Source organism: Vicugna pacos, unplaced genomic scaffold (genome assembly GCF_048564905.1).
Source record: "Vicugna pacos unplaced genomic scaffold, VicPac4 scaffold_20, whole genome shotgun sequence".
In the NCBI taxonomy this organism is placed as follows: domain Eukaryota; kingdom Metazoa; phylum Chordata; class Mammalia; order Artiodactyla; family Camelidae; genus Vicugna; species Vicugna pacos.
The window spans coordinates 42228035-42241219 of record NW_027328741.1 but is presented as its reverse complement, the minus strand read 5'-3'; the positions used below and the strand labels follow the sequence as shown (position 1 = coordinate 42241219).

Sequence of the window (13185 nt, the reverse complement as noted above, 5' to 3'; positions counted from 1 at the left end):
GGACCAGTTCGTGGATCATCAAGTAGACTGGGCTGAAGTACATCCTCCAGAAATTCTCTCTGTGAAGATGTCTGGGTGCAAATTTTTTTCATCCTTTTTATTTCTAGAAGTATGTTTGGTTATTACTCTCACAACTGCTAATTTGTCCAGATGCATAGTTTTAAGCTTAGAGTGATTTATCTTCCCTTCATCATGCTGAAAATATCTCTCCTTACACAGATTCATTATCATGGTGGCCCAGTTTTTATTTTTTATTTCAGTTTGAAATTATATAGGCAGAGGTATCTTTTCACCAATTGTGACATCAATGTTTTGAACTATTTTAATATACATGCTGTTTACTGAAATAAAATTGTATAACATGAGAGTTGTGGATTAAGTTTTATTTGGGGCTAAATGAGGACTATAATCTAGAAGAGAGCACCTCAGATGGTTCTGAGGACCTTTTCTGAAGAGGCAGGGGGAAACTCAATATTATATATGTAATTTTAGTGAAGGGGAGTATGTGCAGTCAAACACACATTGAGTTCTTTTGCCAGTTATGAGGAGCAGACATCACCATTAATCAATTATTGCTCTTCTAGATATAAGGAGATGCAAGAATTGGGGCTTATAAAATCTTCTCCTGAAAACATCTATCTGAAGCTCTATTTTGTCAGTTTTCCCACAGCACAAAGTGCCCCAATCCTGATCTCCACTGTGAAATTTCAGGGAGTGTTGGAGGTCAGCGTCTACAGTGGCTTGTGATTGGTTATAGTACCAAGCAGAGGTAGATGGCAAATGTTATAAACGATTATTCCCCTTAACATTATTATTTGAATCATTTTTTGCTTACTTTTTTCTCCATTATAATTTTATATTTTACTGAAAATATAAAGACTTATGATTAATAAAAATTCACTGTTTAATCTTTTATTTGTAAATATTAGAAAAGAAAGTTATTTTTGCTATCTCAACTTTTTTATAATTTTCTTTTATTTGTATCTGTGTTATTAACTATATAATAATCAAAAATGCAAATTGATATAAAGTAACATGCAGTTTCAAAATCAAACAAGTTAGACGGAAGTATCATTTTAAGAATTATTTTTATTTATTGGCATTTATTTTGAAATATTTTCAAAATAGACGTGATCCTTATTTTGTCCACCTTTTGATTCAATACCCTTTAACAGCATTTATATAATCATATCTTACTTCTTAAATTTTAAAAAATGTATCCTTTTCTTAGTATTTATTATTATTTTTTAGGATAAATATATAGTTACCATTCCTTCTGATTCTTTCAATGTCTTGGTATTACTTTGGCTTAACTACAAACATAACAACCTTAGTGGTAACACAATTATAGAATTATAATATTTTTTCTCAAAGCTTTACAGCTATTTCCATAATATTTTGTGGCTAGTCAGTCTTTAATAGAAGAAGACAAGGCTATTCTTTGTTTTCTCTATAGAAGTAATTTTATTTATTTTTTTTTCTGGTCCAATTTAAGTTTAACATTTTGAAATAGATATAGATATATATGTATTTTGCATTATAATTAAGCTTTAAACATGGTATATTCTTTTACTTATCTTGATATGCCTATTTCCCTGCCCTGAGAACAAATCTGAGTATCCAACAGTTTGTCACATTTTCTTGGTTGTTCTCTGATTGCTTAGAGTCAGGTCATACCCATGCTTTAGCTACTGCACTGGATGACTGAATTTCTAATGCTATTTCCGTCTTTTGAGCTGCAGTTTCATTAAATTTATGTATTATTTATTGTAGAAGCAAATAAAAGTTTATATTTGTAGGTAAATGGCATAAGTTTTAGTGGAATGTGGAGGTCACAATACAAATGTTTAGTTGATATAAATCTTTACTCTAAATAATGATGAAATTTTTTGATGTTAAGTTGCCTTCCTGCTTTCCTTCTCTCTCCTTTTCTTTCTTTTTGATTGGTATTTTTGGCTCTAAAATTTATTTTTTTTGGCAAAATCTTATTTGAATTGATACAGAGATGAAGGATACACACACACACACACATGTCTATATAAACTCTGCTAAATAAATAATCATAAAATCTCTGTTTCTCCAATCAATTCAAAATATTTTAAGAATGCTGCTTTCCTTGAATTAAACTTAATTCTTCTCACTTATTTATTAAGCAGCATTCCTTTGTCATGCGGTGAGTATAGCCTTGTTCTTCCTATAAGTAATTGTGTTTTATAAATTTGTAAGCAACCAGAGTGATTTCAGAATTTGTTAAAGATTTACAAAAAATTGACATGATCTTAACCACATGCTGCTATTGCCAATATGCCCTTTAGAGTGATGATTTTACTAAAAGCATTGTCTAACTCCTTCACATTCCTACAATAATGGCCTTATTATTATACTACAAAAGATGACATCTTCAAATAAAAATGTCTAACTCTATAACAATATTCCATGAATTCACTTATTACACAATATTAACAAACTACTTAAAGAATGAATCAAAACCATATAAGATATTATTTCTCATGTATTGGAAAAAATAATACGATGAAGTAAATTAAATCTAATAGTGTTTAAATATTCAAAGCCTTTCTAATGATAAAAACTTTAAATATAAAATATTCTACTTCAAAAATGCTTTCAGAGATGTTATAAATGGTGAGAGGATTACATATCATATATAGTTTTCTGTTTATTAATTTGATTATAGCAATGGAACAGTGTAATATTAAATTTTAAAAAATGCATATCAATTGAAGATATAAATTAACCTCAAATTTGGGTTGTAAATAATTTTACATTTAGCTTTCAGTTTTCTTTATGTGTTTTTATATGCTTTCAGGAAAATAATTATCATATACAAATGTACAGATCTGAGTATCTAATATGTCTCAATCTCAAGAGATCTAAAACCCCTCCATTTCCTTCTTTCCTTCCTTCCTTCCTTTCTTGGTATAAAAGTTAATTGTTGGCAATATTTTATCAGAACTTATATTGTGAATGAATGATGAAAGATATATACATATATACACACACACACATATAGTGATGATCCAACTTGGAATAAATATTTCCATATTTCTATGAAAAATTATGAATGAATTTAACTATAGTATGTAATTCCTTAACATTTTTCATAATATAAAGTATATGTACTTACAACTTTATACTGTGAACTTAATTGTTTAATATCTACCTTAATGCATGGAAGAGTTTTTATGTTATTATAAAGTATACTTTAATAAGTGTGATAAAGGAGCATTACATGGTGTTAAGGAATAATGTTAATGTAATGGGCTTTGTGAATTCACAAATTAGCTGAGCCATGAGAGTGATTGGAATTAGATAGGCAAATCCCTTGAGGGGAGTAGGGGATTGATGTGTAAACGATTATTTCTAAGAGTGAGAATAGCATGTGCATGCCCCTGTAGCATGAGGGAACATAGTTAAGTACGAGGATTGTAAGAAGTATATCTATGGTAATGATCCTGAAGGTGAACAAGGAATGATTTGAGGCTACTAACAAGGCTAAAGCCAAATATGTAACAGTCAGCATATTATAGCAGGCTGTCCGGCGAGCCGGCCCTCCGCCCGCGCCGCATGGTGAGCAAGCGCCCCGTGGGGGTCTCGGGCTCCCAGCCCACTGCCCGGCCTCCCTGCCACATGCTATGAGTCATCCGGGGATGCCCCTCACCGAGAGAGACTCTCAGTCACAAGTCACCCGCCCTCCCCACCCTCCTCGCCGTGCCTTGCAACAGCGCCCCCGAACTGCCTCCCGATCTCCGTGCAGTAACCCCCGCCCCTCGCCGGGAAGAACGCAGTGACTCCAAGAGGCGTGGCGGCTCTTTGAGCCCAAGGGGCGAGCGAGGCAGCCATTGGCGGAGGCCGCTGCCTCCGGCTGTCAATCCCGTGGCCCGGCCCCGCCCCACCGGCGGAGCGTGGCAGGACGCAGGGCCGCGGGGACTGTCCAGACGGCTCGAAGATGGTCGCGCGCTTGGGGTCCGCACCGGCTGGCGGCCCTGAGCTCCGTTCACTGCCACCGCTGCTGAGCGGAGCCGCTGGTCGGGCCGGCGACTCCGGGGGCTGTACACGCGGGGCGGGAGGCCGCCATGGCGACCCTGGAAAACCTGGCGAAAGCCTTCGAGTCCCACAAGTCTTTCCAGCAGCCGCTGCCTCAGCCCCCTCAGTCGGCACTGCAGCCGCTGACCCCCCAGCCCCCTCAGCCGGCACCGCAGCCGCCGCCGCTTCAGACCCTTCAGCCGGCACCGCAGCCTCAACCGTCACAGCCGCCCGCCCAGCCCCCTCAGCCGACACTGGAGCCGCCGCCGCTTCAGCCCCTTCGGCCGGTACCGCCGCCGATGCCGCCTCAGCCACTTCAGCCGGCACTTCAGCAGCCGCCGCTTCAGTCCCCTCAGCCTGCACCGCAGCCTCAACCGCCACCGCCGCCCGCCCAGCCCCCTCAGCCGACACGGGAGCCGCCGCCGCTTCAGAACCATCAGCCGGCACTGCAGCCGCCTCGGCCCCCTCAGCCGGAACAGCCGCCTCAGCGGGTACCGCCGCCGCTGCCGCCTCAGCCCCCTTTAGCCGGCACCTCAGCAGCCGCCGCTTCAGCCCCCTCAGCCGGCACCACCGCCGCCTCAACCGCCACCGCCGCCCGCCCAGCTGTGGGTCAGGAGCCGCTGCACAGATGGTGAGTCCCTGCAGGCCCCTCCCCAACCCTGCGCGGGTCTCCGTCCCTCCCTCGGCCTCCCACGAAGGCCCCGATGCTGTCCGGGCCCCACACCTCTTTCCCAGCTGCGAAACTCGGGAAGGAACGGGGCTGTGTTGTGATCCGAGGCCCCGCGTCCCGTTCGGCTTCCTCTGGGCCACTCCCCACCCCTCTCCTCATCCGGGCCAGGTGTAACATTTTGTCTTCCCTTTTCAACTGACGGCTTAAAACAGTGTTTCAGATAACTGTCAAAACACTGTGCATGCAAAATACTAGGTCAACTTAAGGGAAGGAGTAGGAGAGAAGGGGGAAAGGAGCGAAGTTCACCGGTCACTTCTGTGGGGGTGGGTTAGGTGGTCACAGTGGTGGACGCGTAACTGCTACATGGCCCCGTGCGCTTACCATCATAGTCGTTACTGTTACTAACCCCGGACAGCCCTGTTATTAAGGAGGCATGACCACAGAACATGTGCTCATTGAGCTTAATTTTACACAAACAGTAAGATTTCCACGGAATCAAGACAGGCAGTAAACGCCAGCTGCAGAGGACAGCTTGTGCAGGGCTGGGAAAGAGCATGGCATGATCAGAACTTTAGTTTGACTGGCTTGAAATGTAGAGGGAAAGGGAAACTTCACACTGATGAATCAGAGAGGAGATAGCTGTTTTTTATTAAACTAAAATGGTTGAATGAGCCTTGTTGGTTAATGATTTGCCTTAGCAATGTGAATTTGGATTCTGCAAGTATTTTATAAGTTCTGTAAGAAGCTTGTTTTAAAATTTCAGAACTCTTAAGGTATTAGAAGTTGTTTTATTTTATAAGAATTTTTTAAAAAGTGTTTATTTAACTCAATTAGAACAGAGTTCCTTTAACATAGGAGACTTTATTATCTCATTAATACCCTCTAGAGGTACACAATGAAAAATGTGATTTATAAACAGATACATACAGACACAAGGAAAACAGAGCATGTAGCTTCAGTAACAGTTTAAGAGAAAAGTCAGAAACAGAAATTTTCCCTGGTCAAAATATCAAAAAAAGCACCTGGGGCTTATATCCCTTAATTGATTTGAGCTCTAAACGGACAAATACACATTTTTTAAAAAAAAGTTGCTAAGAACAAGATTGTTTTTCACATTGAGTAATAACTTTGAAGTTTAAGTAAATACCAACAATGGAGCTATGAGGGAGGAAAAATATAAAATACTGATTTTTTTTTTATTTCACCGTAAGGTGCATTCTTAAATACATAAGAGAGAGCTGTCATGATTTGCGCAACTCGCTTGCAAATAGTTCAACAGTATTAACAATGATTGAGTTTAGGTGGTGGGCATATGGGAATTTATTATCCTATTAAACAGTTTTCTGTACTTCTGAGACTTATAATAAAACATTGGAAGGAACCTGTTAGACATAATGCTCCATGTAAAGTAATTTGTTCCCTTTGTGAAATTCTAGGAAGGTTAAAATGCATGTTCATAACATCAAGAAAATCACAAGCATTTACGATGTAATCAGAACTACCTGAGGATCTGTGAAACTTGGTGAGTTGGTGAATTTTTGAAAATGTCTTAAAACATTTTGTCTTTACAAAGATTACAGGAGTAAGAGAAGATAAATCTTAATCAACTCTTAATATTTTTTTCCTGGTTGATGTGATATAATTAAATGTGGGGAAAAAAAGGTAAATTCTAAAAGGAGACACTACCTTGATGGTTTTCTATGGAGGAAACTCAAGCAGGAGGAAGTTTAATTTAAAAACATAAATTACTGCTCTTTATAATACATTCTAAGTTGTCATTCTTTTGAATGCCTTCCTTTCCAGACAGATGAGTTATTCTGGGAGATCATCAGGACTTCTGGGTATTTGGAGGTATTGACCTAACCAGTGGAACTGCTGATTTATAAGAAGTTGTCCAGAATTTTGGAAAACTGATTAGTAAAGGTAAATAATGTTTCCTTGGCAAGTGATGACAGAAAGTGACTTCAGTGAATTTTCCTTTGTTTTTAGGCAGGTGTACCTAACCATGTATGTTAACAATGCTTACAGGCTGGAGACCGAGAAGAACTGCCATTTTTGCCAGCTGGGATGCAGAAAAATTTGGACTTCTGGGTTTCACAAATGGACTGAGGTAACTAAGACAGTAAAAGTATCTTCTTGGTCAACATGTATCTCAGGGTAATCACAGATGTGTTCCATTACCTGATACTGTTTTAATTTGGATAAAAACAAGAAAATTTAAGAAATAGAGTTTGGTTTTGCTTTTACATCAGTTTGGCAAAACAGAACAACCTCTTAATTACTAAGCACAAACCAATTTTTTCATTAATTTTAAAATATTTTAGTTTCTATTTATATTTGTTTTGTGATAAGTAAGTAAAATCTGTAAGCTCAGAAAATAGTCAAACGTAGGAAGCTGCTTCTGACAAGTGAATTAGCTTATTGAAAATCTGATTTAGATCCTTGGCATTAATTTTCAAGATCCTTGGCATTAATTTTCAATTTTTTACAGTTTCCTTGGATTTCTTCTATCCAGGAAAACAACATGCTCTTTTAAGATGACTATACTCTGATTATAGTCTCTCCTTTATGGATTCCACACTAAATTGTAACCATAGGTATATTTTACCATTTACAAAAGTGCCTGGTTGGAAAGTATAGTACAATGATTTTGTAAATTGAATTACTCTAAAATTTCAAGGATTTATTTTTAATTCAATTATGATTAATTTTCATTTGTCACTGGCTATTAATGCTTTATTTTGAAGTGTCTCTCATAGACCCCCTTCTTTCATCTTCTTCCCTTAGGCTCTCTGTCCAGTAACTCTAAGTTCTTACATGTTCAAGGTAGGCTTGTGTATTTTTTTAAAGGCAGGTGCACCAAAAAGCACTTTTCCTGTGACTATCCTCTGTTTTGTTCATCATTTATGAGTCCAAATTTTATAGAATTGATTTAAAGAATGTCATATCTTTCTTATTATTGTGTCTGGTTTTTAAAATGCTTTCCTTCTGACTCATTTCTGCATACTTTAAAATAATAATATGAATGAAATAAGTATGGGAATAAAATCACAGTTACTTGTATCACATTTGATTCCATTTATATGGCAAAGTCTTATTATTATGTTGGTGTTATGAACATGCATTTCATAATACACTTATTTAGGTGAATCAGATCTTATTCATTAAGGTCATCTACTTTTAGAAATATGTAATTTCTTGTGAATACATGTATATAGAAATACATGTGTCTTTCTATAATTTAAGCAGCTTAAAATACAGATAAAATAAATCCAAGATACAAGATAATATGCCTTGCATTAATTTAAATTCATGTGAGTTAAAAGACAATTTGAATATTGTTTCCCATTTTCTACTATCTTGATCATATTCAGCAGCACATTTACCTTTACATATAGTTAAGGAATCTTTTTTATTTCTACTGTAGCTCTGTCATAATGGAAACTCTGCCGCAGAATCAGCTGTCATCTATCCCATGTGGCCAAGTGCAGAGGTGAGAATTCTCATTTGTGGGATGACCACTCACAGCTTTAAATGTTTTTACTGTAACTGCTTTTATAAGGTAGCAAGCTAGAGAGAGAGAGAGAAACAGAGAGAAGAAAAGAGTTCTCTCTGCATATTCCCATGTTGTGTGATGGCATTAGTCTTCTTCTGCTGTATTTCTCTAGAATGTGTGTGCGTGTGTGCATGTATGTGTGAGAAATGTCTTGTCTTTGTCCTAATAGCCACTCTTCTCTCCCTCTAGTTTTTTCTCTTTCCTCCCCTCCTATATTTTTCTTTTTCATCAATATCTTCTCTTTCAAAAAATTCTTGATAAATCAAATTTCCAACTTCCTCACTTTTAATATGGTAAAGTTACTTGGATCCCCAACATCAAGGGATCTCATACTTTAATGTCTGTAAGGATTGCCAGGGACAACTTTTAAAAATACAGATTTCCAGGCCTTACTTTGAGCAGTCCTCTTCCAGTAGATCCAGGGTGAGGCTGAGCATCTCGAGCCTTCCCCCTTCATATTATGGTGCAGGGGATCAGGGGCAGTTTTCCTCTGGGTCTCCCTGCTGCTGCTATGAACAGTGGCTACAGCATCACTAATATTTTTCTTTCTTGTTTTAATTGCATTATCAACCAGTTAATAGTATTTTCTTAAAATTATGGTCAAAAGCATAGGTATTTGATTTATAATGGCACCTGCAAACCACTCTTTTACTGAATTAATTTGTTTTGCTTGTATTTCCACAATTGTAAACGCTGTGAGTTAAGTGACTGCTTTGGTTCAACTACAGGAGAATGTGAAAACACTCCAGGAGAGAGAGGTTGCATATATCAATGCAGACTCATACACAGAAGGTAAATTTTATTTCAGATTGTCATTAAATAGTATACCAGTATTTAAGTCTATCAACTCCAACTCATAAACTAGGATTATCCTCTTTCTATGAGATGCCTCAATAATACCTCCATTTCTCCATTTTACCAGAGAGAACATTATTATGATTCAAATGAATCATTGTGATTCATAGCTAAGCTATTGATCCTAATTTCTTTAGTATATTTACCATTTGCCTATCTTGGATTACTACTTAAAACTTTAGTACTTTTGACATTTTTCCTGTGGAGCTATTTTTAAAAGTTGGGCTAAAATATTTCATACAGAAATAGTTCCTGTATGTATTGGAACAACTCTGAAATAAGCACCCACTACAGACTTCCTTTTGACCCTGACATGTGGCATGTGCATCTGTAGGCTTTCATCGTATTATGGTTATTTCTAGGTAAGTGTCACAGGACACATGTTAGTTACTGACATGCTCTAGTCTAAAGTCTTGATATTGAATTGAATGAATGAATAAAAACATGAACATTATGGCCTTACCACTTCCTTTGCCAAAGACCCCTAGGTACTGCTGCCGTAATGAGCAATGACCCTTACTGTAACTGCAGGAGCCTTAGCAGCAGAGTCCGCCTCTGCAGTCTCCTATCCTGAGTGTGTGCTGCAGCCTCTCTGGCTCCTGAAGAGTTATTTCCACCTTGTGTTTTAGTTTTAGCCAGACTGTCTGCCTGTCTATTTATCTCCCTACCTATCTATCTATTCTAAAATTTTATTTATTTCTTTTTACTGAAGTACATTTGACTTGTAATATTAGTTTCAGGTGTACAGCAAAGTTACTCAGTTATATAGATATACATATACATATACATATACATATACATATACATATACATATACATATACATTGTTTTTAGATTTTCCATTATAGGTTATTATAAGATACTGAATATAATTCCCTGTGCTATACAGTAGGTCCCTGTTGGTTATCTGTTTCATATATAATAGTGTATATCTGTTAATCCTGAACTCCTAACATATCTCTTCCCTTCCCCCTTTCCCCTTAGGTAACCATAGTTTCTTTTCTATGTCGTGAATCTATTTCTGGTTTGTAAATAAGTTCATTTGTATCATTTTTTTGTTTGTTTACATTCCACATAGAAGTGATAGAATTTGATATTTGCCTTTCTCTGTCTGACATACTTCACTTAATATGATAATCTGTAGGGTCCACCCTATTTTTAATTCTCCAGGAATGATGCCTTCAATTTGAAATCTGTTATATATTGTTTATAATTAGAAAATAAAGTTAGAATTAAATACAGGTTTGAAGTCCATTTGGAGGTATTAAAATTCTCTCTTATTTATTTTGCAGGCAATTATACTCTCAGAGTTGACTGTACACCCCTTCTTTTCCAGTTGGTATATAAACTGACATAAGAGGTATGTAAATAGATCTGTCGTAATGTTTTCTGATGAGTAGATAAATCAATAACTTTTGTTTTCTAAATTACTAATATTTAAACTGGTGACAGACATAGCTGATTTGTATAAACAAGAAATCAGAACGAGCTTTAATACACTACTTATTTGACATAACTATGAGAACAGTAGTGCTAGTCTCTGTTCTAATAATAGTTCCTAATAATTGTATACATTTGTTAAAATGTGCAGGATCTATTGTTTCATGGGGCAGAGTCTCTTTGATATAACAGAAAGAATACTGAGCTGGGTTGGGGAAGCCTTGGCTGTGAAGATTGCCTTGGCTATTCATTCATTCATTCATTCATTCAGGAAGTATTTATTGTGTGGTTACTATGTATCAGGTCCTATGAAAGGAACTCTAGCAGCAACAGTGATAAAAGCACAAGGTTACTGAATCCAAATACTTTGTAATCTAGAGAGGCCACAGACCTGTAAATGAGGACTCATAATTCACTTGAATATTGGATACTATATACAGTGGGGGACAGTTGCAGAAGAGAGAAGTTTAAATCCTGGGATAGCTGGTGAGGTTGGAAAGCATTAGAAGGTGTTTAGAGAAGGATTAGTGTTTAGGCTGTAAAATGGAAGGATGTGAAAGTGGGGAGAAGGTTTCTCCTCAGAGGACACAGGACCTAATAAAGATGTGGATGTATGAAAGAACATTTCCTGACCTCTGGGTAATGCACTATAACCTAAATGTAAGGTGTTGGTGAAAAAGCTGGTAAGAAATGGGGCCTGACACATAGGCCTAAATGTTCATAAATCTGGTGATGGTGAAATTAAAGAATCTTTAACAAGGTTGTACATTATCATTTTTATTCATTAGAAAAATTACTCTGTATCAGTGCAGTAAATAGGTTAAGCTGTAGTAAGTCTAAAAGCAAAATGGAAATAATTCCACATACTTATTTAGCACACAGGAATTTATAAATACTAGTTATTGATGTAAAAAGTACTCTGAAAATGCTACTGCACTCTGAATCTCTAAAAATTATGTGATCTACTCATTGAGTATATGTGTGCTTCATTTAAATAACCCCCATTATAGAATTTAACTTTAGAAATGTTTCTTTCAAGTAGGTATCACTCAGATGACAGTGGGAATTAGATGTCACATCTCTGTGATCCTGTTTCCCAATCACCCTTCATCTTGCCCTGTCCTTTTCACTGTTAGTGTCTTTAACATCTCATCCTCCCAAGTGAGCATCCTCCCATGACCATCACAACTCCCACCATACTGGGAAGCTTAGGTCCTTGATCCTTTTATTGAAATGTCCCATAAAAACATCTAAAAGCATGCTGTAAAGACAGCCCTTGTTGGGGAATCCTTCTCAGGAGATACATTTACACTCTGTCCTACAGAGGAGGCTCCTGACTTTATAGGAGGTGTAGTAAGAATTTTAGGACCAAGAAGGAGAAGCTTAGGTCTATCCCCTTTGTACATTTATTTAATAAGTATTAAATGTGTAAGTGGTTACCATAGTGACAGGATAAATCAAACATAGTTTCTGCTATTAGTGTGTTACCTGTGTAGCCAGGAGAGACTATGATCAAGAATTTTCAAATCCAAGATAGAGATTAAAATCATCAAAGGGTATACAAATAAAAGTGTGGGAAGCAAAAAATAAGTATCTTAGTTTATTATTTTACATGTTGGAATTAAACAGCCTGCTTAATGGGAAATTGCAAATTTTTTTTTCCATTTTAAAGCCTCTTTTATGTTAATTTGAATTGAATTTTCATGCCACTTTAGATACAATACATTTGTCTTTCAGAGTTTTTGTTTTAGGTAGTTTTTTAACAGTTTAACTGGGAAATTAAAATGTATATTTAGAAGTTACATTATCAGGATGAACTAATTAATTGTCCAGAAGAGAAGAGTGAGATTTTATAATCTTGTTTGATTTGATTGTCAGTGGAAGAATCAGACATCATTCATCTGGAGAAATGCTATTGGTTGCTGAGGGCTCAATCCCAAACTGGATGATTTGATTTAGAGACATTTGGCCCATTGCCTTCACCACCAATTCGTCCATCTCTGAGTGAAGTTGGGAATCCTTCTATTTTCTACAAATGTTCTTTGCTAAACACGTGAGCCTTGTTCCACCTTTGGAGCCTTGTGTAAGTCGTTTTACCTTTCTGCACCTGAATATTCTCATATATAAAATCAGTTTGACCAAGACAATCATTATGAAACTGTGCTCCAGTGCGGTGCCTCAGCGTCTGGTGCAGGGTCAGGGTGGTGGACACTGAATAGGCAAAGCTCTAGCTTCCACACTTGACCCCACCTCTTCCTCAGCTGAGGAATGTCTATTGTATTTCTTTTATATAGAAGAAGGTTCCACTGCTGTATCCTTCCCCCACCCTTAAAAAATTAAGAGACACCACTGGACTAGACCATCTCTAAGGTCCCCACTTAGCTCTAAACTTTTCACTACTATATATATTAAATGAGGTTTACAAGGAGCAGTTGTGGGTGATAATCACAAAAACTGTATTTGAAATCTGAAAGCTTGGTTTCTTCTTCTGATTCAGACCTTTTTAAAAAAATTTCTTACTTTTAGCAAGTCATTTAACTACTTCTTAGCTTCAATTTTCTGCTCTTTGAGGACACAGAACTAGATTCTTGAAATAGATAGTCTGTATTCTTCAGGTTTC

General features: G+C 37.1%; 1 long non-coding RNA gene across 1 annotated transcript; it reads left to right on the top strand.

The window, feature by feature from the left end:
- The first annotated feature begins 6058 nt into the window (after nt 1-6058).
- Nucleotides 6059-12575, top strand: LOC140694015 (uncharacterized). Its single transcript, XR_012069739.1, has 8 exons — nt 6059-6236; nt 6518-6637; nt 6743-6824; nt 7502-7540; nt 8142-8207; nt 8999-9062; nt 10418-10485; nt 12444-12575. It is a non-coding gene; the product is annotated as an uncharacterized lncRNA (long non-coding RNA).
- The last annotated feature ends 610 nt before the right edge of the window (nt 12576-13185 follow it).